The sequence below is a fragment of the Monodelphis domestica genome, chromosome 1 (assembly GCF_027887165.1).
Source record: "Monodelphis domestica isolate mMonDom1 chromosome 1, mMonDom1.pri, whole genome shotgun sequence".
NCBI classification, from domain to species: domain Eukaryota; kingdom Metazoa; phylum Chordata; class Mammalia; order Didelphimorphia; family Didelphidae; genus Monodelphis; species Monodelphis domestica.
In genome coordinates this window covers 257824573-257851392 of record NC_077227.1, presented here as the reverse complement: position 1 = coordinate 257851392, position 26820 = coordinate 257824573, and the positions used below count along the sequence as shown (strand labels likewise).

The 26820-nt window shown below is 39.8% G+C and overlaps 1 protein-coding gene and 1 long non-coding RNA gene across 2 annotated transcripts in view; one reads left to right on the top strand and one right to left on the bottom strand.

Moving 5' to 3' along the window:
- The window catches only part of MIDEAS (mitotic deacetylase associated SANT domain protein), a 163736-nt gene extending 141373 nt beyond the window's left edge, over positions 1-22363 (bottom strand). The window contains exon 1 of the mRNA XM_007472855.3: positions 22232-22363. The gene's annotated coding sequence lies outside the window, so the exon portion shown is untranslated. The remainder of the gene's footprint in view (positions 1-22231) is intronic.
- LOC130456312 (uncharacterized) lies at positions 22359-26298 on the top strand. Its single transcript, XR_008914972.1, has 2 exons — positions 22359-22461; positions 26016-26298. It is a non-coding gene; the product is annotated as an uncharacterized LOC130456312 (long non-coding RNA).
- The last annotated feature ends 522 nt before the right edge of the window (positions 26299-26820 follow it).

Sequence of the window (26820 nt, the reverse complement as noted above, 5' to 3'; positions counted from 1 at the left end):
CTGAAGTTAGGGGAGGATAATGACTATAGATATTTTTGTACTGGAAAAGGGCATGGCCTATTCCCAAGCCCTCCCCTCTGAGTGGGCTGGGAGAAGGTAGGTTCCAGAAGAAGGATGCCATGGTGACAGGACCCTCAGGGCACTCAAGGGCTGGGTGTTGACAATTCCTTCCAAGGGATTAAAGGATCTGAACAGCCAGTTTTCAGAGGAAGGCATCTAAACCATCAATAACCATAGAAAAAAATGCTCCAAGCCATTAATAAATGGAAAATGTAAAAAAGAACAACTCTTAAGGTTCCATCTTACAATCATTAGATTGGCAAAGTTGATAAAAAAGAAAAATGACAAATACTGAAAGGGCTTTGGGTAAACAGGCACAGTAAACACCTCTGTTGGCAGAGGTACAAGTTGGTACAACCATTCAGGAAAGCAATTCAGAATTGTGCTAAAAAAAATTAGCTTGGTACACTCTTTGACCCAGTACCACTAGATCAAAAACAGAAATAAAGGTCTCATACATGTAAAAATATTTATAATGGTTCTTTTTTAGTGACAAAGAAATGGAAACTAAAGGTGTGCCCATCAATTAGATTAGAAATGTGAATATAATGGCATGCCATTGTGTTGTAAGAAATGATGAAGGGAACCACTTTTGGATAAACCTGGGAATACCAATATGAACTGATGTAGAATGAATTGAAAAGAACCAGGAAAACAATTTCTACAATAGCAACAACACTGTAAAAGCAAACAACTTTGAAAAATCTAAGAATTTTGATCAATAACAATGACTCTTCCCCAGGACCCAACACGAAACATGCTATCCACCTCCTGAAATAGAGGTCTGCACTCAAGGTACAGACTGAAACATACTTTTTGGATACCAATAAAGTGAGAAACTGGACAAATAAGTGGCACAGTGAATACAGTGTTGGTCTGGAATCAGTAAGGCTATCTTCCTGAGTTCAAATCCAGCCTTGGACACTTCCTAGCTCTGTGACCCTGGGCAAGTAACTTATCCCTGTTTGCCTCAATTTTCTCATCTGGAAAATGAGCTGGAGAAGAAGTGGCAAACCATTCCAGTACCTTTGCCAAGAAAGGCCAATAGGATCACAAAGAGTTAGGTACAAACGGAAAACACTGAACAACAATGTGGGAATTAATTTTGTTTGACTATCATACTTATTACAAGGATTTGTTTTTCTTTTTCCCCACTACCCCCATCAGAGAGAAGTGAGAATGAAATAAAATGAGTTTGTGTAAATTAAAATGATTTTTTTTAAAAGTCTTTTCCAAGAAGAAAATATGCCCCATAGTGTTGGCCCCAGAGGGAAAAACCCAGTACCCCCCCATGTGAATTAGGGCTCTGACTGTCCTATCCATCAAACAGTAAGAACAACCACTATAACCAACATCATGGCTCTTTAAGACAAGAATTGCCTACTGGCTTGTCTTAAATTACTAAAACTTGGGCATTCCGCTTAGCCCCGCCCAGAAAATCCATCAGTCAGCCACTCAACCAAACCAGCTGTTCTGCTAGAGAGGGAAAACTTTCCTGGTCTTGTTCTGAAGATGAGAAACTGATAAATCAGCAATGGTTTTGACTCTGGCTTTTAGGCAAGCTCAGTCTAGTCCTGGGACATGCTCCAGGATTTGTAGAAGAAAAAAGGGGTGGGGGGCAGAGAGGGGTTTGGCACAGGAACAAACTAAGATACAGCCATGTAGGAACAGAACTTAAAAGCCAAAAAGTACCTTGGAGATAATGTACCCTTTTTAATTAAAAAAGAAAATTAATAACCCTCAACAAAGACAAATAAACAGATAAATTACAGAGTAAATTTTCCCACAAACCCTTGTATTCAACAAACTATACAAAAACAAATTAACCATGAAGAAAATGCATTTGCTTGGTGTATGTATACTCTTTGGAAAACTAACTGAAGTTTTATTCAAATTTTTTGACTTTGTTATCTTTTTCTATTCTTTATTTTATATAATATGTAGATATAATTGATTAAATTACATGTGTAATTTAATCAATGTGTATATAGCTCTGGCATTACTGATCTTGACTTATATCACTTTATCTAAATATTTCTTCTCCCTTCTCCATGCCTTTGCACAGTCTATCTGCCATTCCTGGAATGCCTTCCATCCCTAGCACCACCTCCACAAATTATCTTGTTAGTTGTTTTATATATACTTAGTTGTATATGTTTAGTTTCTTTCTCCCCACCTCATAAAATGAAAATTGGGAGGAACACTTTTTTCTTTATACATAAGTATATGTATACTTCACACATAGTAGGCACTTAATTAAAAAAAATGTTGTCTGCTTAACTGATTCACTTTTCACCATTCCTTTATCACATTTTCATGGCACCACAATATTCCATTCCATTTTTGTTATAATTTATTTATGTTATATGTTATAATTTATTCAGCAATCTCCTATCACTGAACATTAGTTATTTCCTTTTTTTTTTTGCTATTACAAGTAAGGTACTTATTACTTTTTTATAAGACTGTTCTTTTTTTCATTTTTAGGATATTCTTAGAATAGAATCTTAGCAAAGGTAAAAAGGTATGATCAGTTTTATGTTGCTTATTCTACATTACAGGTTACACTCAAAAATGTTTGCACCAATCTGCAATCCTGCCAACAATGTACCTGCTTCCTTGACACTCCTTCAATGTTGAATTTTATAATTTTCTTGCTATTTTTATGCCATTATAGTGCCAACCCCCTCATCTGACAACTATCTGAGACAATAAATGATTTGTTCTTGCTTGGTTTGTTCCCTAGTACCTAGGGTGCATATGGGAATAGGCAGTTTATGACATACTTCTGAAATACTTCCCCTGGGTCTATCTGAGTTAGAAAGGGTCTCATTATTGACTCAGAAAAGTTCTGAATAGCAGAATCACTCTATACCCAAGCCTATTAATGGTGATCATACTTCATAGGTATGAGTGTTCCTCTATATAACATACATTATCTTAATATAGTAATGCTATATAATGCATCATGGAATATATATTAATATGATAAATTTATATTATATTACATATTATAAAACTCCCTTTACTTAACACATTATACTAATAGTAATATTTATATAAATATTATATATAACATATTAAGTACTCCCTCTACCTAACACATATTATAATATTATCTTAATATAGTATTATGGTAATATAACATTGTGTTATATATAATATATTAATATTATATTATTAGTACTCCCTCTAACTAACATATATTATCATCTTAATATAGTTTTATAACATTATATGTTTTATTATGTAACATATTAGTGTTATATTCTTAGTACTTCCTCTAACATATTAATATTATCTTAGTATGATGTTATAATATAACATTACATGTTATATAATATTAATATTATATGAGTACTCCCTCTACCTAACACATCTTATATTATCTTAAGATAGTGATTGAGTAATATAACATTATGAGTTATATAACATATTAATATTATATTATTAGTACTCCCTCTGCCTGACATATATTACAATATTATCTTCATATAATGTTATAGTAATATAACCATGATAGTGAACCTATGGCACACATGCCAAAGATGACACATAGAGCCCTCTCGGTGGGTGGGAGCACTGTCACCTGACAGAGTTAGTTACTAGAAAGGCATAGGGACCGGGGTGGAGCTGCTCCCTTCCCCCTCTCCATGCACCTCCCTGCCCTCTGGAAGCCAATGGAAGCCCACCAATCAATGGAAGTGCTTACTCCCTCCCCTGAGCAGAGCACTTGGGCCACTTCCCTTCCTTTCTCCCTTCTCTATCTTGAGTAGGGGGGAAGGGGCATGGCACATAGTCTCTAAAAGGTTCGCCATCACTGTAATGTAACATTATGTATTATATCATATATTAATATTACATAATATTATTAGTACTCCCTCTACCTAATACATATTATAAAATCTTGACATAGTGGTATAGTAATAGGACATTATGTGCTATATTACATCATATATTAATAGTATATTATATTTAGTACTTTCTGGATGGGAAGGAGTCAAGTTGACTTGCTCATACTGCTTGTGCTATTTATCTCCAAGTTGTTGGAGTGAGGACAAGCAAGTACAATGTGATTTGCCACGGATCTCATCTCCTTCACCCCTATAACACCAGAGATGGTCCTGCCCTCAGAAAGCAAGTAACTAATCTTTAACCAAAAGTTATAAAACACCCACCTTCAAGGAGGGGGATAGCAAGGTGACTAAGTGGACTGAGAGCCAGGTCTACATATAGGAGGTACTCGTTCAAATCTGGCCTCATATACTTCCTAGCAGATACACTGTGACCCTGGTCAAGTCACTTACCTTCCCTTGCCTAGCCCTTACCACTCTTCTGCCTTGGAAACAATATACAGTGTTGATTCTAAGAAGATTAGGTTAAAAAAAAAAAACATAAGGAGGCCTCAAATAAAAAGGGATTAAAGATGAGCCAGGGGAGATAAGCATATCTGACTCAGAGAAACTCATACTTAGTTTTCACAGAGAGTAGCAGAAGCATCAAGAAACAGAGACCTCCAGCCTTCACTGTGGCAAAAGAACAAAGAAGTATGTGATGTGGTTATAGCCAGGACACCTTCATTCTCATTTTGCCTCTGCTAGTAACTAGCTGTATGAACCTCAACCATATCACTTAATGGGGTCTCAGTTTCCCCATCTGCAAATCTGCAAATTAGGCGGGGTTCAATTCAATTCAACAGTTTTAAGTGCCAACTATGTGAAAAGCAATGGTGGTGCAGTGGCTAGAGTGCCTGGACTAGAGTCAAAAAGACACATCTTGTTGCATTCAAATCTAGTCACAGACTCTTAAAAACTGTATGTCCCTGGACAAGTCATATCACACAGTTTCCTCATCTATTACATGAGCTGGAGGAGAAAATGGCAAGCCATTCTAGCATCTCTACCAAGAAAATGGGGCCTAAATGGGGCCAGGAAGGGTCAGAGACTACTAAACAACAATAATATGTGAAAGGTGATGTGCACTGTGTTATAGTAGAAAGAAAGCTCTACCATCCATTCTGATGGTCTTGCTTTTTGAGTCTTACCTTTTGTACATATTTTTTGATTAGGATAAAACCTTAGCAAAGGATACTATCTTCATCTCAATGTGATAAATTGTTTAATCTCTTAGCTGAATGCCTAGCTATCAATCTGCATCACTGGAGGGAATTTTCATAAAAAGAGTGCCCTATAATAATTCAATCATATACCCAGGACCAGTCTTCCCCCCAAATAGGGAAAGGATGGGAAAAAATGTTTTTTAATGTAAAGCCTAATGGGGGAGAGAGATAGGTAGGTGGCTCAGTGGATTGAGAGCCCAGAGATAGGAGGTCCTGGCTTCAAATCTGACCCCAGATACTTCCTAGCTATGTGACCCTGATCAAGACACTTACCTTCCCCTTGCCTAGCCCTTACCACTCTTCTGCCTTGGAACCAATACAAAATATTGACTCTAACACAGAAGGTAAAGGTTTTAAATTTAAAAATAATACAAAACCTAAGAGAGTGTTGGACCATATCCCTAAGGTTCTCTATTAGACAATGATTCAAATAAGTTTTGAACTACATTTTCTTTTTAATTTTAAAATACACTGAAGAATAAATGAAATAATCTTCAAAGGGAAAATTCCCAGACAAGAGATAAGTAAGAGGAGTGGAGCAGATGTTTGTTATTATTTTGTTAGAGACAGTATACACAATTTTTGAAACGTGAATACTTTGGAGTTTATAGTTTATATGTGATCTCTAAAATATTTGTTTAATTTATTCTTGTTAATAGGAACAATTTTTTAAATGAAAAAAATCAGAAAAATCTATGAAGGGTTGCATAAACAGATGGAAACTGAAGCAGAACCAGGAGAATTACTTATACAGCAATAATTTATTCAGAAATAAAAATAATCAACTTTGAAAGACTTAGTAATTCTGACCAACATAATGGCTAACCACAGTTCCAAAGGTTTCATGATGAAACTAGTTGTTCAGATAGAGAGGTAATGGACTTAAATTGTGGATTAAAGTACTTTTTCTTTTCTTTCTTTCCTTTCTCCTTCCTTACTTCCCTTCTTCCTTTTGTTCTTCCTTCTCCCCTTCTCTTCCTTTCTCCCTCTTTCCCATCCTTCCTTTCTTTTCTTTTCTTTTTTTTGGGTGGGGGGGTAAGGGGACTAATTTGGGAATTTGTTTTGCATGACTATGGTTTTCTGGCTTTCTAAATGGGTGGAGGAGGGGCAGAGAGGAAAAAGAATTTGGATTTGAAAATATAATTGAATAAAAAAAGTAAAATGATAAAAACAAAATGAAATGAAAGCAAAATAAAGCATATTGAAGGCAAGTCTAATTTTCTTGGCTCTAGATGTCATAATTGGAACCTCAATGATCTAAGTCTGTGATGGTGAACCTATGACACACGTGTCAGTGCTGACACACGTAGCCTTTTCGATGACAGGTGGCCATATGTGGCCGCATACAGAGAAGTATGGGGCCATATGCCAAGAAGGACGCGAATATCGCGAAATTATGTTTTTTTTTTTCAAAGAGAGACACACCACTTGAGTAATGCTCGGTTTTGGGGTGATTTTTTGACACACCAAGTTCAAAAGGTTGCCCATCACTGGTCTGTTTATGCCAAGGAACCTTTTTGATGCAAGACCCAGGGCACTACAGCTTTGGCTCAGACCCCAGGCAAGTTGCAGTCTCGGTGTAGAGAAAAGATGTCAGACAGAATATCTGAATTCAACCACTACAAACCCTGAGGACTCTAGAACTGATATCCTGGATATCAGCTTCAGAGATGTCCACTCCTATCATCAGACATGCTTCATGTATGAAAGAAACTTCTATGGGGTTAAAGGGAAGGCAGGAATAATATCTTTTCTAGAAAACAAATTTCAAATCCATCCCCCCAAATCAGCTTTTTTTTAACACAACATGCCCCAAATTCTCCCCTCCTGTTCCTCCAAAGAGAAACAGAAGAACAGAAACAATAGCTGACATTTACATAGCACCCTAAGGCTTAAAAGAGGCCTGACACAGAGTATCTCATTTGATTCTCACAACAACCCTGGGAGGTAGATAATAATTCTTCATTTTATAGACAGGGACACTGATTTTCAAAGAAGTTAAATGAATGAATGAATCTGTTCATGGTCACACACCTAGTAAATGTCTGAAGTAGAATTCAAATATAGTACCATGCAATAGAAAGAGCTGGATTTGGCCTGGGTGGGCCTAGGTGCAAATCCCAGTTTTACCACTATTTACCTTGGGGGTCACTTATACCTCTGTGGGCCTCAGATATCCTTAGTTTAAAATGAGAGGTTTGAATTGGATAGCTCCTGTGGCCTCTTTCATCTCCATTTATAAGGATCAAAAGTTGATTCCAAAGAAACTTGAAAAAAAGACACTTCACTCCTAATCTTCTCTTTGCAGGGATCCAAATTATGGGTTTGGAATATGGAATATAATATCAAACATGGATGGATGATATGTTGGTAAATTTCTACTAAACTGCTTTTTTCTCTTGTTTAAGAAAATCTTTGTTAGAAGGGATGATTTGCTGGATAGAGGAAGTAGATCTATATGGAAAATAAGATGATGTAAAATACGATTAAACATGTGACATGGGCACTGTACCCCAGAAACCCAGGCGAACTACTGTCAAGGGAACTCTTGTTGTTTTCCTGACTCTGAGCCTAAAAACACCCAATGACCCCACCTAGAGTCCTGAGATGACTATCTTCCTTTGATCGTCCTCTAGATGGTCAGAAAGATGCACCTTCAGACCACACCTCGATCCTATTGGACATCTGTTTGTCCCCTAAAACTAAGGAATCTTTATGTCCCCAGGCAGACCCCAGGACGATCACCCCACCTCATGCCTGAGTGACTAACTGTTGTGAAGAATGTATAAAATCCCCAGAACTGATGTCGTCTGGGGGACAGCCTCTCCATCCATGCTGTACCCATGGAGGAACAGCCTTTCCTTTCATGCTGTCCTCCCAGGGAACTGCTCCCCATCTTGCTGTTCCACCTTGCTATCCTCCTGGCCACTCTCAACATTACTCTCTAAATTAATAAATCTCTTTTTGTTTTTAAGCTAAGTTTTGGAGTCATTGCATGCTTGCAAAAGGCATCCTTCCCAAACCCAAAGGGTATCTTTCCACACCCATAACACATGCACATACATTTAATATAAAACCAATGACTTCTGTTGTATTTCATAACAGGGTCTAAAACATTATAGAATAATCTGAAACCAAAGTCATTGTTCTCTTAAACTATTTCTCTTTTTCCAATTAATTAGTATGGGGGGGGGGGGTCTACCTTAAAAGAGACCAAATCCTCAAATACTAGACTGACTTTCTTGGTACATAGGGGGAAAGGGGAGGAGCAGGGATCCTACATCTTTCTGTCTCCCCCAGAGAAGACCAGAGATCCTAGACAGGGGATAATAATAACTCATATTAGCATGTCTGAATTTATAAGTGTTTCCTTCCCAATAACTCTGCTATGGAAAGAGTGTAAATATCACTCCCTTTTTAAAGATGAAGAAGCTAATATAAACCCTTCTGTTTAGCCTTTAAAACCCTTCATAATGTAATGAAATACTATTGTGCCATAAGAAATGACAATGAAGTTGATCACCAAAAAACCTAGAAAGAGTTATATGAAGTGATGCAAAGTGAAGTGAGAAGAACCAGAAGAACGTTGTACGTAGTAACAATAATGTATGAGGATCAACTGTGAATGACTTTATTATCAGCAACGCAATAATCTAGGACAACTCCAAGGGGCTCATGCCAGAAAAGCCTATCCAGTGCCATAGAAGGAACTGATGGAGTCTGGATACAGACTGTGAAGCAAGCCATTCCTGACTTTATTTCCTCCATGAATTTTTCTCTAGTATAAGTGATGTCTTCTTTCACAATATGATGAACAAGGAAATATTGTATTGTATTGTACACATGTACAACCTGACATCTTGAAGAGGGAGAAGGGATAGGAGATAGAGGAAGGAAGAGAGAGAACATGGATTGTAAGACATCAGAAAACAATTATCAAAAATTGTATCAACATGCAATCTGGAAGAGAATTTAAAATTTAATTTAAAAAATAAAACCAAAAAAAAAACAAAGACCTTTTAGTAACCTAGCCCCAAGCTATGCTTACAGCCTTATTATGCTCTATTCTCTTGCCCAGATTCTATGATCCAGCCAAGTTGGCCTCCTTTCTGTTCCTCACACATACCTCTCCATCTCCTACCCTTTGTAATGTCCATCCCCCAACCCCATACCTGGAATGCACTCTTTTACCTCTAACCTTAAAAATCCCTCTCTTCCTTCAAGATGCAGATTAAGTATTCTTTTGTACTCAAAATCTTTCCTGATTTCTTCAACTATGAATACTCTCCCTTTCAAACTATATTTAACAACTTTGTAGTTACATATTTATTCTCCTTATATTTCTTTATACTCAAAAAACCTTACCTTATTTCTTAGAATCAAGTGTCCATTCCAAGGCAAAAGAGTGGTAAAGGACTGGGCCATTGGGGTTAAGTGACTTGCCCAGGGTCACACAGGTAGGACATGTCTGAGGTCATATTTGAACTCAGGACTACTTGTCTCCTGGCCTGGCAGTCTATCCACTGAGCCACTTAAGCTGTCCCAATCACCTAGTTGCCTTTTTCTATATACTTATAAATGCCTTTGTGCCCCCCCCCCCTTAGACTATAATGCCCTTTCTAAGAGACATTGTTTCATTTATTATATTTTTATCTCTTGTGCCTAGCACATTGCCTGGCATATAATACAGTAGTCACTTAATAAATGCTTATAGTTTGATTGGCTGTTATGCTTGCTCTGTTACTGTGAATTCAGAGCACTCAGGGGCTATTCCTAAGCCACTGAATAACATACAACAATGCGTACCAATAAATTTAAAGCTCGAAAGACCTTTACAAGGCCTCTAGTCCAATCCTCTCATTTGATAAGTGGGGAAACATGCATAGAAATGTAGTTTTCCCATGATTGTAACATTAGTAAATGACATTAATGGAATTTGAACCCAGGACCTCAGATTCAAATCCCCTACTCTTTCCACTCACCACACTGAGTCTCTTTTATCTAGTATTGTTAAAAAAAATTTCCCAGGCATGTTTTGTCTCCTTTCAGAGAGAAATCATGTTGCAACTGTATTCCTTCAAGAACTCAACACAATGTTATCTAAGTACTAAGTAGAAGATAATAAGCACTTTAAGAGCAAATACAGGGACAGCTAGGTAGCACAGTAGATAGAGCTCCAGGCCTGGAGTCAGGAGGACCTGAATTCAAATTTGACCTCAGACACTACTTAGTTGTGTGGCCCTGGGCAAGTCATTTAACTTCAACTGCTAGCCTAGCTCTTACTGTTCTTCAACTTTTAAATTGATATTTAGTATCAATTCTAAGATGATAGAATGATTCTATCAAATCTAAGGAGGTAAGGTAAAAAGAACAACCAAAAAAAGAGCAAATACTGTTACTGGTATTTGGTTTTGGACACAGAACAAAGCCCAGTGTCTGAAACATAGCAAGTATTTAGAATTATTGAATGGAAAGAACTTTAAAAAGAAAGAATCTATAACAAAACTAAAGATGGCACAAATAGAACTACCAAACTAGGTTCCAGGGGAGAAGTGAGCAAAGGTATTTCCTTACCTTCTCAAAGCTAAAAGGCCAGGAGTGTAGAACATTATATATACATACTCGGTTAATGTGCTTTGAACTGTTTCTCCCCTCCCTTTTCTTTCTCTTTCTTATTTTTGTTATAAGGATGGCTGGATAGGCAGGAGAGCACCAACCCCCGAGTTAGGAAGTCTTGTCCAAATCTAGCTTTGGTCACTTACTAGATACATGATGCTGGGTAAGTCATTTAACCCTGTTTGCCTCAGTTTCCTCATCTGCAAAATGAGCTAGAGAAGGAAATGGCAAATATTCCAATATCTCTACCAAGAACACCCCAAATCGGATCACAAAGAGTCAGATGCGACTGAAAAATGACTGAACAATGGACTCAAAATATATCAATATTATATATTTCTTAAAATTTCAAAAAGTTGGGTGAACTGGATCAAATTCATTGAATGAACAAATGAGTGAATGAATATTGGATCAGAGCTGAGCCTTGAAGTAAACAGTTTCCTAAGAATTGGTAGTTTAAATATTAATCTGTAAGTGTTCATGTGTGCTTTTCATGCATGTTTATCCTGGCTCCCTCATTAGAGTGTAAACTTTTAGGCTAGGAACTCTGTCTTTGTCTCTTTAGCAGTTGTCTGGTACAGGGTTCTGAGGGTAGTAAAACACTGAATAAATATTGTTAGCTCTCTGACATGGGCCAAGAGTCTAAGAAATCAACAACACTATAGTAATTAATATTACAGTCAAATGCCAGTACTTTACCAACATACATAACCCCTGCCATTGTGGGGAAAAGCAGTAGGGTTTTCAAAATCTTTAAAGAAGAGCTGCATCCCACTTTAAATTCACCAGGAAAATGAAAAGGGGTGTTTACAAAACAGACAAAAATGGTTTTTGATTCTTATTCTCATTAATTCTTATTAAGGCAGCATGAATGGAGATAGAACATTGGACTGGGAATTAAGCTCTCTTAGTGACTTTAAGATGCGCTCGGAGTTACAAAAATCCAGTCTCCACATAAGTTTTTGGCAAGAATTCACTGTCTAACTCCAGGTCTGTTTACGTACGATATACACAGGGAGAGTTTGCAATCAAAAAGGAATCTAGCTTGCAAGAAGAGGCTGTAATTGACAACATTTGTGCCAGGTGGAGGCCACTGAATACCTGGGGGCAGATCTGATGGTGGGGTTTAGCTTGGAGAGATGATCTCCTCAGATCTGCCGAGATGCTTTTTCTTTTCAGAGATTCAATAATTATATAATGATATCACGCTTCTGGATGGGGGGTGGCTTTAGGAAGGGGAAGGGGGGAGAAGAGCATATCTTTTCTCACTACACCCTTTACCTGACACATGGCATAACAAATGATTGCTAACATTTTCTCTGCCATTCTCCTCAGACTTTTATTGAAGGGAGAAAGGGAATAAGCATTTATTAGGCCTATTGTATGCCAGACACAATTGCTAAGAGCTTTTTTACAAATATAATTTCATTTGATCCCCACAACAACACTGCCAACTAGTTGCTAGTAGGATCTCCATTTTACACTTGAGGAACCTGAGGCAGACAAAGGTTAAGTGATTTGCCCAGGGTCACACAACTAGCAAGTGTTTAAGGTCAAAACTGAACTTGGGTCTTCCTGATTATCGGCCCAGCACGCTACCATCTGCCCCACCAGCTGTCTCCATAGGAAAAGAGCTGTGCTATGTTTTGAACATTTAAAAAATACCATATTTTACAAATCACTTTAAAGTTTGCACAGTACTATACATTCACTCTCTCATTTGAATTTCAATACAGCCCAGTGAGGAACATGTTACAAGAGTGTTTTAATTTTCTGATTCCTTGTGACCCTATTTGGGATTTTCTTGGCAAAGGCACTGGAGAAGTTTGTTTTCTTCTCCAACTCATTTTCCAGATGAGAAAACTGGGGAAAACAGGGTTTGTGACTTGCCCAGGATCACACAGCTAGTAAGTGTCTGAGGCCAGATTTGAATTCAAGATTAGTCTTTTTGAGGGCAAACTAGGTGGATTGAAAGCAAGGACTAGAGATGGAAGGTCCTGGGTTCAAATATGGCCTCAAACCCTTCCTAGCTGTGTGATCCTGGGCAAGTCACTTAACCCCCACTGCCTAGCTGTATTGCTCTTCTGCCTTGGAAATAATACACAGTATTGATCCTAAGACAGAAGGTAAACATTAAAAAAAGAAAAGATTAATCTTCTTGAGTTCAAGCCTCAAGCCCTATCCACTGTGTCACCTAGTTACCTTCAAATTCCTTGCAATTAAAAGGCATCCGAACTTCCAGAGCTCCTTTAGGAAAAGAGGAAGTTGGAAAAGTATTATCCTTGTGTTCCTTTGGTTATAAAGGTTTAAGTTTGATCAAGTTTGCCAAGTGTCATCAATTCTGCATGTTTTGGAATTAGCCCCCTTATTCCACTCACATGATCATTATCCTAGTTCCCTATTGGCAAAGCTCTGGCACATGGAGGGAGCTGCTCCCTTCCCCATCTCCACGGATGCCTGAGGACATTTATCACCTGCCCCTCTGCCCAGCAGCCCAATGGTAGGGATTCCTCTCCCCCCTGACTTTGGTAAGGGGACAGCTCACATGAGGTATGAAGGTTGCATTTTGGGCACTTGGTCTTTAAAAGGTTTGTCATCACTGTTCTAGTTGGTCTTCATTTCCTTTCACATAGACCCAAGCCTTTGGCAATAACATCAAAACTGGTCTTTCCCCCTCTCCAACTGATCCTTCATACAGCTGCCAATAGATATTCCTAAAGTACAAATCTAATCAAGGTGAAATAAAGTCAAGTTGTTCTCTATTGCCTTGAGGATTAAATTCAGACTATCTACTTTTCCAAGCTTGTTATACACTAGATAGCACAGTGAGTGTGGAATCAGGAAGACTCATCTCACTGTTTAAATCAGGGCTCAGACACTTACTAGCAGTATAAGCCACCAGGCAAGTCATTTTATCCTGTTTGCCTCAGTTTCCTCATCTGGAAAATAAGCTAGAGAAGGAAATGGCAAACCACTCCACGATCCTGGTCAAGACAACACCAAAAAGGGTTACAAAGAGTCAGACATGACTGAACAACAAATTCTATGGTCCAGTCAAACTCACTGTTTCTGCTCCTCACATGACAGGTTGATGATCAAGTGGCTAGAGCACTGAGCTTGGAGTCAAGAAGACTTGAGTTCAAATCATTAATGATGTAACTCTGGGCAAGTCACTTAATCTGTCTGTCTCAGTTTCTTCATCTCAGTAATGGGAATAATGATAATTACACTATCACCCAGAATTCTTGTGAGAACTAAAATGAGCTAATATTTGTAAAGCTCTTTGCAAAACTTAAAGATAACACATAAATTCTAACTGTTGTTATTATTTCATCTTCCATTTCCATGCCTCTGCACAGGCTGACCTTTGAGGCAAGAATTCAATCCCTAGTTTCCTTTAAAGTTAAGATCAAAGGCTAGTCCCCCACATGAGGTCTTTCCTATTCATCTGTCCCAAATCTTAGTGTCTCCCCTCCCCACAAAAGGCACCTTATATTTATTTTGCATATATTCCATATTCACTTAATATGTATATGAAGTCTCCCTGATACAAAGTATATAAGTAGCATGAGGCCAAGGGCTGTTCAATTTTTGTCTTTGTATTCCCAACACATAACATACTGCTTAGCATACAGATGCTGAATAAATGCTCATTGATGTATTTGCACCCTACTGACCATGCCAATAATCATGCCTCTCTCTTGATCAAAAAACTTTCTATAGATCCCTACTGTCAGGATAAAATACAAATTCCTTAGCCTGTCACTAGTTACTCCTCACAACTTGGTTCTGATTTACCTTTCTAGTTTTATATCACATTGTTGTTTGATGTCTGACTTTTCTCAGTAAGGATACCTCCAGTGGCTTGCCATTTCCTTCTACAGTGGATTGAGGCAAAGAGAGGTTAAGCAAGTGATTTGCCTAGTCACAAAGTTAATAGGTGTCTGAGGCCAAATTTGAACTCGGACCTTCCTGACTCTAGGTCCAGTGCTCTATACACTGAGTCATCCAGCTGCTCCTTATTTCACTTAATTCACCTCTATACCCTATCATCCAAGTTGGGTTACAAGTTGTTCCATATGCTTCTCTGCCTCCATTCATTCCTGCAAACCATCCTCCCTTTCTGGAATACACCACCTCCTCATATCTACTTGTGAATGCTTTCCAATGGCATTATAGGACAGTAAAAAGAATATCAGATACAGTTGGTCAGGAAACCTAGGTTCAAATCTCAATGCTGTCACCTGCTAACTAAAGGGACTTTCAGCAAACTAAATAAGCATTTTGGGGTCTCAGGTTCCTCACCTATGAAAGAAAAGAGTTGAATTAGATGGTCTCTAAGGTGTCCCGAAAGCTCTAAATTGATTCTCTATTTTCTTTCTTTCTAAAACCCCTTTCCTTTCCTATCAGTTCAAAGGGGGAGAAATGACAAGGATTAGGCAATCACCATTAAATAACTTGTCCAAAGTCACACAGTTCAGAAGTATCTGAGTTCACAATTGAACCTACGCCCACACTGTGTGTTCTATCCACTGGGCTACCTAGCTGACCCCTCCGTTTCCTTCCTTTCAACAAATAAAAACCAAATCCCTTGCCTTCTATTTTAGAATCAATACTAAGTATCAGTTCCAAGGCAGAAGAGCAGTAAGGGTTAGGCAATGGGGGTTAAGTGGCTTGCCCAGTCACAGAACTAGGAAGTACCCAAGGTCTGATTTGAACCCAGAACCTCCAGCCTCCTGGCCTGGCTCTCCAGCCACTAAACTGCCCCTATTTGTTCTTTCAGGAAACAACTCAGATACTGCCTCTGCTCTGAAGTAGTCCTCAAGCTCTGCCCTATTCACAACTGAATGTGATCGTTGTTCTCTTAAATTTTCTTGGAACACGTTGCCTGGATCTCTTCTCTGTCTTCATCAGTATCACGTTCTATCTGGTAGGATGCCTGTGTCTCTGTGACATCCTCCTTATCACACCATGATTTTTCCGGAGAGTAGGGACTGGGTCACTTCTTACTCTTCTACTCTCCAGGGCACTTCATGGTGCACAGTAAGTTGTTTTGGTCTTGGCTGGTGATTTCAATATAATATTTCAATATAATTTTATATATTTTCAATATAGTATTTCGATATAATAAGGAAACTACTCTTTCCCCAGTCTCTCCCCTGCCCCCAGAAGATAGGCAATTTATAGTGTGAGATGCGCCTAAGGGCACTGAAAAGTTCAGTGATTTACCCAGGATTAACCAGCCCGCAAGGAGAGGTGAAACAAAACCAGGTTTTTCCAGCCCCCAGACTATTCGGGACTTCCTCTCAACACTTAATATATATTTATTGTTGTTAATTGTCTTCACAAAGGGCTTTTTCAGTGAGAAAGAAAAGAAGTGGGGGAGGAGTTCTTTTCAAGGAGGAAGTGAGGTGGATGGAGCCAGCACCAATACACAGTATCAGGAAATTTGCAAAGGTTTGTTATATGGAGGAATGAAAGATCAATGGGGGGTGTAGCGGCCTCTCTTTCAGGAAGCAAACAGTGATGTCAAAACAGAGGATTATGGTTTCAGGAGTGAGTATGTCAGGAGGCCACCGGATGAATGGAAATGCAGATGTGGGGCAGAGACAGCATAATGGAGCTTCCTCATTACACCCTCCTGGGGGGAGGGCTTCTCCATCTGGCTCAGAGGGCAGCATTTTAGAGTAATCTCTAAGCATTATTAAGCTCCATAATCAACCTCCAGGAACCCCTTATGTGTGGCAGGTTCCCACATCCCACAGTACAGGTAAGTGGTTTAAAAAAATTTTACATTTAGCCTTTATTCACAGCTTTTACAGCCTCCCAATAGGCAAATGTTATAAAGTAGCTCTAGGGTCCATGAACTCAGCAGCAAGCCAGTCTAATAAATCAGCATTTTATGTAAGGTGGGAGAGGAAGTAAGGATTAAGTTTCCGGTCTTAAGCAAGGCTGAGTACAACTACTGGGCAGATTCTAGTAATAATGGAAAAGCAGAAGAGGTGGGGGGGGGGGGGGAGCAAAACAGAGAACATGAATTATGAAGAACTACCAACCAGATTAGGCTCACGCTCCTGCAACCCATTCAAGTTTGCTCACCAGCTATTGGGTGGCTCCCTATTAGAACTACCAAATGATCCTCTTCTCTCCCTCCAGTCTTTGGCAATCAGCACCTCCCTTTCCCCACCATTCCTGGCCCAAACTTTAAGATGAGATTATTTGGGCAAGTTATCTTCTGTATATACCCCTAAAATGCAAAATATTACAAGATTCTTCAAGCCACCTCAGAAAAGGCAACAAAAGGCTAGGTCAGTGGTCTGCTGATAAATGTTTACAATCAGCTCTACGAAAAAAAAATTATTATGTGTGTGTGTGCATAAAGCCTACTGGTGGAAAGCATCAGAGGCCCCCTGACTCTACTTTCCACTGTACCAGAGGGTTTGCTACACTTAATCAGATCACAAAGGAAAAAAAAATCTGGTCTACTTAGGTCAGGCTCTTAAAATGTACAAAACATGACCTTTGGGGTCATCATGGTACTTCACACCCACTATTAAGCACAATGCTTAGGCACAATAAATATAGTGCTTGTCTACTGAACCAAATACCTTGAAACTTGGGCAAGATATAAAAGAATAGGTCAGTTTGGAGAAGGAAGTGTCAACATGGAATCTAGAAACCCCAAACTTGTGGCCTAATAGGATCTGGTGAACCCCAGGTTTCAGGACTAACTTATAGGTCTGAGACCCCAAAGTTTGTACTTGTTCCCGGTTCCCATGGGAATCCTCCCTGAAGGGAATCCCAGGGTAGCAGTTTCAGATTGAGTGACAGACCCTCAAGTGAATGACAATCCTAGTTGGGTGAGGCTAAACATATGCAAAGGATTCTCTTTATTTTAGGTAATCTCCCCTATGGTATCAGGACCTTTCCCTGAAGACCCACACCTGGGCAGGAACCATCCTTTAGTATCCACTGGAAGCAGCCCCTTCTCTTTCACCCAAGCTTCTAGCTATGATTCCTTTCCAAGCTTGATTATATCCTGTCAGTGCAGTTTGAACACTCCCATTTCCTTTGTAGCTATACTGATGTCAATCATCTTTCCCTGCCCCTGGACTCCCCAAGTGGTATAGAGGTTCCCCAAATTCTTTTGTTCCTGAGAGTCATCATCTAGCATGACGGCACTCCCAGGGATAACATCCCCAGAGTCCAGGGTTTATACTCTGAAAAAATTGTGGTGCCAGAGTAAAGAATTAAATATGGGACTTATCCCTATCCTGATTAAAGACTTGGTTTTTCTGACTATTTAATAGTTCTGTGTCATTTCCAAGTTAACAGAGAATTCTAGAAAGGGTGATCCTGTGAACAAAGGCAAGATTATGGTCTATGATGTTTCTGATGATAAAAATAATAACTGTCATCTAAATAAGACTTTTAAAAATCAAGCCCTCATTTTCTATCTTAATAACAATTCTAAGGCAGAAAGGCCAGGGCTAGGCAAGTGGGGTTGAGTGACTTTCCCAGGGTCACATCTCTAGGAAGTGTCAGAGGCCACATTTGAACCATGGTCCTCCTGACTCTAGGCCTGGTGCTCTGCCTACTGTGCCACCTAGGTACCCCTACATAAGACTTTAAGACATTTAATTCTCAATAATTCTAGGAGGAAAGTGCCACGGTTATGATTTAGAATTGAAGAAGAAACAAGTTAAGAAATTAAGACATTTATTCATGGTCACACAATTAATAAGGGTCAAAGACAGGTTTTGAACGCAAGTCTTTCTGACCAGGTGGTGAAGAGTGCCAGGTCTAGGGTCAGGAAGACCTGAATTCAAATGTGACCTCAGCCACTTACAAGCTGGGTGACTGTGGGCAAGTCACTTAACCCTGTTTGCCTCAGTTTTCTCATCTGGAAAATAAGCTCAAGAAGGAAATAACAACCACTCCAGAATCTATGCCAAGAAAATTCCAAATGGGGTCATAAAGAGTCAGACAGACAGGACTGAAAGCCAACTGAACAACAAACTTCCTGACTCCAGATCCGGTCCCTTCTTTCTGCTAAAAATGGCCTCTGACGTTTTATATTAAATACTGATTTTTCTTGTAATCACAAATACTTATGGCCATAGAAGAGTTTTTCTCTGAATAAAGATCATTCTTTACCCAAATTACATGCAACTTGTATGGAAATGCTGCCTAGTTTTCCAAGCCTTTCCATGTGCCACCAGAAAAAGCCCCAGCATGATCACAACAAAAGAAGTTCATTTAAGTCAGTTAACAGTTGATGAGAAGCTGAAGTTGGTGGGGAGGATTCCAAAGAGATAGAAGTCACAGTCCCCACTCCTGAGAGATGCAGCAGGGCTTTAGGACACACTTACAAGTAAAGCAACATGAAAAGGAGGATCAATGAACACATGCCTGCCAGTTACCAGAATCAGAGCTTCATAATCACACTGGAAATGTCCCTGCTTCCCATGCCTCTCTTTCACCCTACTTTATTTTACTGCTCTAAAATATTTAACTCAAGTTATATTGTATCTGCACATACACGTGTAAATATAGTAGTACAAAATTTATTGCAGATAGCACAGTTGTATAGAGCACCAGGCCTAGAGATGGGAGGTCGAAGGTTCAAATCTAGCCTAAGACACTTCCTAGCTGTGTGACCCTGGCCAAGTCATTTAATTCTGATTGCCTAGCCCTTAACACTCTTTGTCTTAGAAGTGATACTAAGATAGAAGGTATGGGTTTAAAAAAAAAAAGATTTAATTAAGGCAAACTTCCAGGTTTGGATCTCACTTCCTTTCTGGTGGGATTTTCAATTTATCAGAGAAGTGCTCCATGCCAAGGTTCAAGTCCTCCTTTCTGGCCCAGGTGGTAGTTAGTATTTGTGAAGGTCTAGCTGGGCCTCTGGGTAAAAGGTGCTCCATTCATGACACATTCCTCCTCCTCCTCCTCCTAAAATATACAGTGGTTGTTTTTTTCCCTCTTTTTGCCCAGAACACAATAAAGAAATCAGGCCCCAACAACTTAGTGTTTGTAGCTAGCCACACAGGCCAGGGCTCAAAGTCTAACAGGCTGTCATTGATTTTTAACACAGCTCTCAGAAACACAGCCACACCCTGTGTGTGCCCTGTCAAGCACTGTGAAGCTATCTGGTCAACAAGTAATTATTATATCTTATTATATGCCAGGCTGGGGCAACTAGGTGGTAAAGTGCATAGTGTGCTAGGCCTGGGGTCAGAAAGACCCGAGTTCAAATCCATTATCAGATACTAGCTGTATGACCTTGGGCAAGCCACTTAACCTGGTTTGCCTCAGTTTCCTCACCTGGAAAATGGGCTATAGAAGAAAATGACAAATCACTCCAGTATTTTGGCCAAGAAAACCTCAAAAGAGGTCATGTAGAGCCCCACAAGGGATAACAACACAAGCCCAGGCATTGTACCAAAATACTAGGGATACAAATAAAGATTAAAAACAAAATAAAGCCCCAGTTCTCGACTTGGAGGAGTTTATATTCTAACAGGGAAAATAACTTGATACAAATAGATATATAGACAGAAAGTCGTTGCTAGACTTGGTTTTGGAAGAGGACCAAGGACATGAAATCCAATTCAGGAGCAAATGGAGAGGCAAAGTAATCTAGAAAAACTTGAGGTTTTAGCAGTTGGGAGGGGTGGGGAGGTGGGAAAGAGGAGACAGAGAAAGGTCGTAGATTAGGAATCCCTTTTGAATCTTCCCTCTTCGTGAGTTTTTCAAAGGGAATTTATAAGAGTGTTTCTCTGAATTATTTTCTTTGCAAGAAGTCCCAGTGCTAAGCAGGTAGACAATCCCGTGCTTCAGGCTTCCTGCCTTCACTTCTCAAATGTTTAGCACTTAGACGGGGAGAGGGAAGTTGGGGGCTAGAGTTCCTATCACCTGCTGGAAGTTAAGGGGCAAACGGGAACTTGGCAACATAACCCGGCCAGAGTTCTTTCTTGTCATTTGCAATGCAAATCTGCGTTTTGTTCACCCCCAAAGCCTCGCTCCAATGTATCAACATCCATTCCAACAAAGCCCGAGTCTGCGATCCCACAGTAATTACACGCCGCCATCATGAAACTGCAGCAACATTCGCCCTTGAGACAACCGATCCCCATATTTCTGCATTTAGTGACCTGTCTTCTAGCAGGGACACATTCGTGCACGCCCCCAATCTCCCAGTCCCCGGCAGACTCTGGGCAAGGAATCTCTGCACCGCTGGCCATGGACTCAACTCCGGTGGCTTTGCCGGGGTCAGAAATCTCTCAGCTGTTATTTTTAAATGGATATTTCACAAGGATACAAAAAAATAAAAACACCCAAGAGCTTCATAAAATGATTTTTTGCCAGAATCTATCAGAAGGGAGAAATTGTGAGCTTTATATATAAAACACTCACATATGTATGTGGGCGTGCTGGCAGTTTTATGGATAAACTGCAAAAGCAAAATAGTCCTTAGCAATTAGTCTGCTATAGAACTGTACGAATGGGGCGGCCGGGGGTGAAAATGGGGGAAGGGGAGGGGTCGTGGAGAAGTGATAAATCTATTCAAACATTTTCAGGTTTTACTGGGAGGGGAGTTTTTTTAGAAGCCAGATTTTGTGTATATTCAAACCTCAAAGTTTGATTGACCTTAATCATTCGGTAGCCTCTTAAATTAAAGGAAATGAGAGAGAAAAAAAGGAGTTTTTAACTTTCTTCCTAAGACTACGGAAGAAGCGAAGGAGAGGAAGATGTCCTGGCTGTAAAAACAGGGGAGTGGGGGTGGGGAAAGTATGGGGAGGTAAGGGGTAAACAAAACAATTGGGTTCGCTGGAAAACACCGAACTTTTCTTCCTCTCTCTTTAGCGAAACTAGGGAAAATGGACTGCGGAACTCTTTCGTCGTTCTTCCCCCCCTCCCCCCCGGCCCCATAAACAGATCACCCAGATCGCAGACGCTTTGCCCAGTAGCTGCTTTTGGAGGGATCCCTAGCAGAGAGTGGAAGGAGAAAGCAAGCCGAAGAGGGAAGGACCGTGGGCAAGCTAGCCTCCTCCAAAGGCTGGGGCCGCAGCCAGCCTGGCTGGAGCCCTGGGCCAAGGCAGTCAGCTGTGCTTGTCATTTGGTGCACGGCGGGCGCAGGCAGAAGCAGCAAAGGCTGGGGGAAGGGGAGCCCAGCCGAACTAGCTTGCCGAGAGCCAGCAAGCACCCTACAAAAGTGCGACCACCAACTGTTTTCGTTCTCCTTCCCCCCACAGCCTGGCCCCGACCACTCCAGACCAGGCAAACGCAACAAACGCGCTCCCCTCCCGTCCCCTGCCTGGAAACCGAATGCATTTTTAAAAAAGAAGGGAAAGACTCCCCTTCCATGAGGAAGGGGGAAAGGAAGCCTCGTTGGGGATAGAGGAGGTGGGGCTCTTCCCCTTCTGGGCTACTCACCTAGGTGGGCGAAAATCTCGTCTGGGCTACTCGAAAGGGTGTGAAGGGATGGAGGGGACGGAACAATTCACAAACTTTCTCTGGGACTGGGCGAAGTCGTCACTTCCTAGTGGTGCAAGGGGAGACTCTCAGTCTGGATCCCTTTAACCCAACAACTCCTGCTGCTACTCGTCTTGCCGCCGCCCCCTGCAGCTGCTGCTGCTGCTCCTGTTCCGGGAGAAACTGCAGATGTGAGTGAGCAGCTCGTATCCCATTCTCGAGCTCCTGGATCGGGGGCACCCGGGCAGCTGGAGATCTTTATTTTCTCGCTTTCCGTCCCTTTGTCCCAAATTGCATTTCTCGGGCCCTTCCGTGCTCACCGTTGTTCTGCTGGGGTAGAAGAAGGAAGTGAAAACCGCCTTGGTACAGCTTTGCAACGACACGGCCTCCCTGGGAAAGGCTTGTTTTGAGGAGATTTTCTTGCCTTATAAGTGTTGCTTCAGCTTCCACGCTAGTGCAGCACCATGCTCGGTTGCTTTGCAGTCTGCTGTTGGCTTCTTAGTTCGGGAAGGTGCTTCTGGAACTGTGGGGGATTTTTCTGGAGCTCCAAGTAATTGAGAAGGAACGGAGTCCCTGGAAACACTGAAACATCGCACATATGCACACAGCATAAGTGATAAAGGAATGGTGGAGGGAGAAGAAGAGACATTTTTTTAAAGCTTTAAGGTTTAGCCAAATCCTTAAGCCGGGTCAGTCAGTTCGGTCAGTGGTGTACTGGATGTTTTACTAAATATATCTAGCTTCGGTTGTGTTAAAATAACTTTCTTTTCGTTTCTCAGAGCCCTTCTCTTTCCTATCCTCAAATCCCCTCAAGTAGGTTTGTAAATTATGACTTTGTACCAAACCCATTCAGTGAGTTATTTTTATAACCTAGGACAAACGTTAAGGCTACAAAATTATTTCTGTTGCAAAATTCCTTCCCTCTCTGACTTTCCATAAAGCCTAGAATTTACAGAAAAATCCTTCATTGGGCCTGAAACTTTCCATACTTGGAGGTGGTCCAAAAATAACTAGGAATGATAAAGATGAGTAGAGAAGAGAGACAGGGTCTTTGGGAAGGCTTTTATTTCCATCCTAATCACAAGTGAAGCAAAATAGCTTTTCTTACTGTACAAACTACCCTACCCAACATTTTGATTTCATAAATAACTGCAAAATTGCAATCGTCTATGAGAAAGGAGTTCCTTGCTTGATAGATAAGGGGGAGAGAAATTTATTTTGACTTTGGTATTAAAGTTGCTAATTGAAAATCCTGGAGTGAATGGAACATTGGCTTCTTTGTGAATTGCTCTGGAAAGGAAGGGCAATTTTAAAAGGTGGTTCTGTGTCAGGTTTGGTTTTTTTTTTTTTGCAATATTTATTTTTTTCTACAAATTCTATGTCTGTCAAAAAATGTCCTCAGCCACAGAATCCTAAGTTAAAATCTCTTTGATCAAGTTCAGTTACCAGTCTATGGCCCTTCCCTTTCCATATAAAACAAATCTGTAATTGACATAATAATAGTATTTAAATAGTGGTTTGAGAAGCACTTTACAAATATCTCATTTTTCCCTCACAATAGCACTGGGAGGTAGGTGCTCCATTTTATAGATGAGGAAACTGGAACAAAGTTTAAGTGACTTGCCCAGAGTGGCACAACAAAATTAAATGTCTGTGGCAGAATTTCATGAACTCAGGTCTTCCTGAGGCCCAGCACAATATCTACTGTGACATCTAGCTGCCTCCGAAATTGATTGATAGAATATGATAGTTCTATATGTCAGTGGATTCATGAAAGACAGTAGGGGTTTGGGGGTTAAGGATAAGTATTAAATACTTACTTTGTGCTAGTCACCATACTTACAGCTTTCACCAATGTTGGCCTATTCTTATGGCATTCTTGGGAGATAGGTGCAATTATTATCTTCATTTTTCAGTCGAGGAAACTGAGGCAGGTAGAGGTTAAATGACTTACCCAGGATCACTTAGCTGGTAAATGCCTGCAGGTAGATTTGAACTCAGATCTTCCTGACTCCACTCTGGAAAGATTGGGTTTGAATCCCATCTCCCACATGGATTTCCGTGGATAAGTCACTTCATTTTTCTGAGCTTACTTCTCTCTTATTTGTAAAATGAGAATAGTAATGCAGACAGCTCGGAGATACCATGGAGAGAGCACTGGGTCTGGAGTCAGGAAGGCCCTAGTTCAAATTTGACCTCAGACAGTAATTGTATGACCCAGGCAAGCTATCTAACCCAGTTTGCCTCAGTTTCCTCATCTGGAGAAGGAAATGGCAAATGACTCCAGTATCTGCCAAGAAACCCCAAATAATGTCAAGAAGAGTCCAACATGACTGAACAATAGCAGACACAGATCTCATATGATTGTGAGGATTCTATAAGATTGTGTTTATATATTCTTTGTAAATGACAAAGTATCATATACATTGAGTTATTTTTAAGTTACATATTAATGCATTTCAGCAATAATTTATTTTTAAAAGATCTTTTATTTTCCCAATTACATGTATTAACAATTTTCAATACTTTCTCCAAAATTATAAGATCTCAGGTGTTTCCTTCCCTGCCTTACCTCCTTCCCACTTCTGAGAAGGTAAGCAATTTGATCAGGAATCTTTGGGCATTGTCATGCAAAACATACTTCCATATTGGTCATTGAGAATACTCATATAGATAATAAAAAATGGGAAAGGACCTACTTGTACAAAAATATTTATAGCTGCTCTTTTTGTGGTGGCAAAGAATTGGAAATTGAGGGGATGTCCATCAATTGGGGAATGGCTGAACAAATTCTAGTACCTATTGGTGATAGAATACTATGTTACTATAAGAAAGCTGGAAAGATTTGTGGAAACTGATACAGAGTGAAATAAGCAGACCTGGGAGATCATTGGACATGATAACAGCAATATTAGATGATGATTATCTGCGAAAACTTGGCTACTCTCAGCAATGCAGTGATCTGGGACAATCCCGAAAGACTTGTGAGCGGAAATATTTATTCACCTCCAGAGAAAGAACTAGTGGAGTCATCTCTCATATCAGTGTATCTTTGGTTTTATTTTGTGGTTTTGGTTATGTATGAATGTGATCTTACAACAATGACCAATATGGAAGTGTGTTTTGCATGACAATAAAAAAATTTTTAAAAAGAATATTCTTATAAAACCAAAACCTCAAAATAAAAACATAAAAAATTAATGTGCAAAATAATGTTTTTGATCCTCAGTAACAATTTATTACATATTACTATGGATAAGGAGAACCTGAGAATAAAAAAGGCAAAAACAAAAAACAGACAAAAAAAGAAGGCTGAACAGATTCCTCAAAGATTTGTAATCTAGTAGGCAAATACACCACTGTTCTTCCTTATCTCTGTAATAATTAAAATTGGGTGGCCAAATGAAATAGTTAAAAATTTTGGTTTGACAAAAATAATAATGGTTTAAAAAGAACTGCTGTGGCCACTGTTTATAAAATTAATTCTTAAGTCATGAGGCTGATCAGGTAGCTTTATTTACAGCAAGGTAGAGATATTAAAGTGGGAAATATAGGAAGGAGGTAGAAAAATATCACCTAGCTAAAAATACCCTAAGTCCTAATCCTAGTGCCTCCTGACATGAATATGGATTCGAATCTCACCAGAATACAAAGCCCAGATCAGGAAGCTCAAAAATCCCAGAAAACCTTCAGTGCACATAAGACCAAGACTACCAAGAATCTCACCAGAGCTCATGTTCCCTAGGCTAAAGGCTGTCAGGAATGAAGAGCCCCAGAATTCACCAAGCATGAAGAGCCCAAGAATCCTCCAAGCAATGAATGAACCAAGAATCACAAGAATGAAGACCCTGAATGTCTCTCAGGCTCCCACTTATATATACTGCCCAGGGTGGGGCAGTACTTGTGGTCTGTTAGGGCGTGAACTTTCTTTGTTAGTGACTTACTAAATGTTAAGTAGGGGTACTTTAAGTTCTTGATTGATTAACTTAAAATAGACAAAGGGAATAAAAATTACCTTTTGCATCTCATTCTATATGACTCTTTTTCATGTCCTTCCTTATATCCTAAGGACCAGCCCACAACAATGAGAACCTTTCAATTGTTCTTTTAATATAGTGTGTCCCCAAAGTCTTGGTGGAATGTCAAGCTAGTAAAGTTTAGTCCCCTAAAGCTGCACTAAGACTTTGGGGACACCCTATATTCTGTGGCTGATGATGCAATACTCTGCCATTCCCCCAGTCTCATTACTGGCCCACCTCCACACATGACCTTGATTATGACCCTCATATAACTTTTCATATTCATATCATCCTTGGCAATATGCAACAACCTATTATTCAACCACCATATGTCTTTTCGTGGCTTAGGTCACCTGCAATTTTCATTCTTCTGAGGCATTCCACAATTCAGACATGTGACCTCCCCAGAAGAATATTGGTGTTAAAAAAAATTATTGATTTACTGATGTAATATGAATTAAAGCAGAAAGAGGTGAAAAATATACTCCGTGACTACAATAATTAAAAAGGAAGCCAAATTCTGACCAACCT